Source organism: Hylobates moloch, unplaced genomic scaffold, assembly GCF_009828535.3.
Source record: "Hylobates moloch isolate HMO894 unplaced genomic scaffold, HMol_V3 SCAFFOLD_11, whole genome shotgun sequence".
Taxonomy (NCBI): domain Eukaryota; kingdom Metazoa; phylum Chordata; class Mammalia; order Primates; family Hylobatidae; genus Hylobates; species Hylobates moloch.
In genome coordinates this window covers 63,610,601-63,615,720 of record NW_026652286.1, presented here as the reverse complement: position 1 = coordinate 63,615,720, position 5,120 = coordinate 63,610,601, and the positions used below count along the sequence as shown (strand labels likewise).

Below are 5,120 nucleotides of genomic sequence, written 5' to 3'. Positions count from 1 at the left end.
ATGGAGTAATGGGATTGCTAGATCATATGGTAGTTCCATTTTCAATTTTTTGGGGGAAGCTCCATACTGTTTTTCATAATGGCTGTATTTATTTACATTCCCATCAACCGTGCATAAGAAATCCTCCTTTTTAAAAAAAGATTAACAAGCTTATTCTCAAATTCATATGAAAATGCAAAGAAACCAAAGTGACTACAATAATCTTGAAAAAGAATAAATTTGGAAGACTTCTTTCCAATTTCAAAACTTACTACAAAACTAGAGTAACCCAACTGCGGTATTGAAATTAGAATAGACATGGATAGCAATGTTTCCATTTTTGAAATATTTTATAGAAATCAACATATTTACAGTCAATTGATTTTTTTATGTGTGCCAAGAAATTCAATGGGCAACCAATATTACAGCAAATCTACATTCATAGGAGACAGCTATTTTACCTAGTAGTAAGAATAAGTAGACTTCAAGAGATGTGTTGTTGGAGTAGCAAGAGGTTATAAATTGATGCAAAGAGGGAAAGTCAGATCAATAATAGAGCAATGGCAATAGGGTATAAAAGATTCTCTCTCCTCATCGTCATGAGCTCAGAAAAGGAGAGGTACAGTGTCATTTATGCTTAAGAAATACAACTTGAGCTTGTGTCTTTGTATTTTCAGAACAGATAAGGAGAGACATAGGTTTGCATAAGTAGATTAGAGCCTGATTTGGAAGGCTATTGATACTGTGTAGATATTTCATGTCAATATTAAAAAAGAGATGGGAAAAGAAAAAGACAAAACAAGTCACCTGTAATTCCAATTTCAACTGAAAGGCAAGTTATATATGTATCTGAAAACTATTTATCACTAAATAACCTATCATTCTCTCACCCTATGCTTTTGTATATGCTATTCTCTAAGACTAGAACATCTATTATTTTCCTGCTTTGCCATTCTCTTCAACTCTACCTCCCATTATCTTTCACTAAGCCAGTTTATATACGGCTGGGTTAAAATGCTGCCTTCTCTGTGAACCCTTTTCTGACTTCATGCAGTTAATTTCCCCTTGCTGTGTGCCCACACAGAATTTGTACAGTTTTTCACTTTCACACATATCACCTTGAATTGTAATCTATCTGATTTTTCCCCTAGAAATTCATCTTCTTGAAACAGAGATGACTAGGTCTTAATTACCTCTATGTCTTACTGCCTACACTCTGACATATGAGAGATATTCAACAAGTTTTAGTTGAAAATGTACAAATAAGTATCCCCAATTAATTGATTCGTTGGTTAAGACTATCAGCTACTGCTCAATCTGTACATAATATGAAGAGAAAAACTTTAATATGGTTACTTCCATGCAACACTAACATAAACAATTGATTATTTTACTTTCATTTAACTTCCTCTGCAACTGTTCCAGCCTTCTGTGATCCAGTCATGCCAGCTCTGCATATCATCTGTTTACATGTATCTGATCAAAATATTATTTTTCAGAAATCATTTCCTGGGCTTGATTTCTAATATAAGCACTGTGTGGTCTGTGTCTTCTGAAATAAATAGTTGAAGACATTGGCAAGCTTTTGCTGTCAATCTTACAGCTGAAAAAATATTGGTAAGCTCACCAAAATTTGCACTATAGCTGAGGTAGACTGATTCCATACAATAGGTGGAAGAAAAGTAGCATCAGGTCCAATTGGTTGAGTGTCAAATTTAAGTCCAGTACTTACTTGTTAGGTTTTTGCCTTGATGCTGTCTAACACTGTCAGTGGAGTCTTGAAGCCTATTACTATTATTTTGTGGCTGTCTAGTTCTCCAGAACAATCAGGCAAGATAAATAAATAAAAGACATCCAAATATGAAAAGTCAAACTATCTCTTTTCACCAGCGGTATGATGCTATACTATATCTAGAAAACCCTAAAAACTCTGCAAAAACGCTTCTAGAACTAATAAACACATTCAGCAAAATTTCAGGATACAAAACCAATGTACAAAATGACTTGAATTGCTATATACCAATAATATTCTAGCTAAGAGCCAAATGAAGAACACAGCCCTATTTACAATAGAGAGAAAAAAAAATGAAGTACTTAGAAATACAGCTAACCAAGGAGGTTAAAGATCTCTACAAGGAGATCTACAAAATTCCACTGAAAGAAATTAAAAAAAGATACAAATGTAAGAAGAAATACCCAAGCTCCTGTGTGTCAGGACTGAGGCAGATCCAGAAGAATCTATCCAGTGCTTTGGGGATGAGCCAGTTTGATGGAATTCATTGGCATCATAAAATTCATCTTCACTGGTGGAGTAAGAGAACTCTGGGACTGTATTTGGAGACAAGTTCACATGGCTTGGAGAAGTTAGACTGCTATTCAGTGGTGAATGGCCACTGCCTGTAGTGTTTGGTGTAGGAGTCTGATGCTGTCCCAAAGTAGCCAACACAGGTCCAACTGGTAGGGAAGATGGACGCTGCTGTTTTAACTTACACAACTGAACAGGTTCTGGAAGTAACACAATCTGGGAAGGCATTGTGCTGATCACAGGTTCCAAAGGACTAGGTTGATAGATTGCATCTACAGGATTAATAGTACTCATTCCATCTACGTGCTTCTCTGCATTACTCTTTAGCAATCTGCAGCAACACAATGCAGTGTTTAGTTGATTCTACCATGCTATTTGTTGTTTCTTTGAGAGTTTCCATTTTCTTTCTGTTCATCTTCTTTGTAGTTTTGAAGCTTGTCATCGAAAAACTTTAATTGTTCAATCAAGATTTGTAGGTAATCACATCAGCAGCAGCTCAGGAAATAGTCTAAAACGTCCAGATACCAGAGAATCACTTAATTCTTCCATGTCCAATGGAACAAGTGATGCTGACCTTTTCGATTCGTATGATAGTAGAGATGATGATGCGTAGGCAGGGTCCACAGAGGAGCACATGAGCGTCATCATGCATCTCTTGTCACAGGTTAGGCTTGGGATGGATCTTACCGAGGTAGTTCTTCCAAGGTTTATTCTTGAAAGAAGATCTCTTTTAGAAATGTATGCAGACTTTTTGCACACCGGAAGCTGTTTGTGTCCATTAGTGACTAGAAGGATCACAAGGATCGGATGGTTCTGGTTGTGAAATGGTACCTCTCAGCCTTTCATGCAAGAAGGAAGGGATCAGTTGCCAAAAAGCCATACAATCCCATTTTGGGCAAGATTTTTCAGTGTCACTGGACACTACCAAATGATACTGAAGAGAACACAAAACTAGTTTCAGAAAGACCAGTTCCCTGGGTTTCCAAAAATATGTAACATTCATGGCTGAGCAGCTTTCCCATCCACCCATTTCAGCCTTTTATGTTGAGTATTTTAACAAGAAGATACAATTCAATGCTCATGTCTGGACCAAATCAAAATTCCTTGGGATGTCAATTGGTGTGCACAACATAGGGCAGGGCTGTGTCTCATGTCTACACTATGATGAACATTACATTCTCACATTCCCCAGTGGCTATAGAAAGTCTATCCTCACATCATCCTGGGTGGAATTAGGTGGAGAATGTTGTATTAATTTTTCCAAACAGGCTAGAGTGCAAATATCATCTTCCATACTAAACCCTTCTATGCGGGCAAGAAGCACAAAATTACTGCTGAGATTTTTTTTCTCCAAATGACAAGAAGTCTTTTTGCTCAACTGAAGGAGAATGGAATGGTGTGATGTGTGCAAAATATGCAATAGGGGAAAATACATCCTTTGTAGATACCAAGAAGTTGCCTGTAATCAAGAAGAAAGTGAGGAAGCTAGAAGATCAGAGCAAGTATGAATCCCGCAGCCTTTGGAAGGATGTCACTTTCAACTTAAAAATCAGCAACTGAAGCAAAGCACAGGCTTGAATAAAAAAGCAGAACCCCAAGAAGGGAAAGAGAAGGAAATTCAGTGGGAGACAAGGTTATTTCATAAAGATGGAGAATATTGGGTTTATGATGAACCATTACTGAAATATCTTGGTGCTGCCAAGCATTAGGTTTGAAGATGCAAAGCATATACCTGATGATCAGGGCAGTAGGCATAATTCAGCAACAAACAATCTTCCTTTGGGAGAAACGTGTTTACTACCTTCTTATTAGAGTGGTTCCTATCTCAGGGATACTGGACTTTTGGACTCAGATGAACAATTAAAGTGCAAAAAACTTCCCTTTTCCCTCTGTGGCAGTTATTATTTTGACTTTAGTCCCGAGAACAACTTCAGGTTTTGAAAACGAGATAATGTCTGCACCTTTTCCAAACCCCACACATTGAAAATCATTTATAAATCCAAACCTGAAACTCTGTACTCTAGTACTGCTATTAAGATATACAACCGGCTCACGCTTGTAATCCCAGCACTTTGGGAGGCTGAGGCGGGCGGATCACGAGGTCAGGACATCAAGACCACGGTGAAACCCTGTCTCTACTAAAAATACAAAAAAAAATTAGGCGGGCGTGGTGGCGGGCGCCTGTAGTCCCAGCTACTCGGAGAGGCTGAGGCAGGAGAATGGCGTGAACCCGGGAGGCGGAGCTTGCAGTGAGCCGAGATTGCGCCACTGCACTCCAGCCTGGGTGACAGAGCGAGACTCCGTCTCAAAAAGAAAAAAAAAAAAAAAGATATACAATCTCTTTCTTAGTACACATAATCTTGAGATACATACATACATACACACACACATACACACATATATATACACACACCACATACACATATGTATATATATCTATATATGTATATATATGTGTATACATATGTGTGTATATATGTGTGTGTGTGTGTGTGTATATATATATATATATATACACACACACACACACTTGGTGCCAGATTTTTTCATAAATACCCTGCCTAATGTAAATGTGGGTTCCTCTGAGTTGTTTTAGAAAATTACTGCAATGTATTAAAATCAAGTGTTAGGAAATATCATGGTCTTACCTGCAGTAACTTTTATTTTAGAATTGGACAATTATTAAACTGTATCTAATCCTGGAAAAAAAGAAAGAGCCCATACTGATAGATCAGAAGAATAAAAGTTGTTAAAATGGCCATACAGTCCAAAAGCAATTTACAGATTCAATGCTATTTCTATCAAACTGCCAACATCATTCTTCATTGAATTAGAA

The 5,120-nt window shown here is 37.4% G+C and overlaps 1 pseudogene; it reads left to right on the top strand.

The window, feature by feature from the left end:
- Positions 1-539: 539 nt before the first annotated feature.
- LOC116476179 (oxysterol-binding protein-related protein 9-like) lies at positions 540-3,993 on the top strand (annotated as a pseudogene).
- The last annotated feature ends 1,127 nt before the right edge of the window (positions 3,994-5,120 follow it).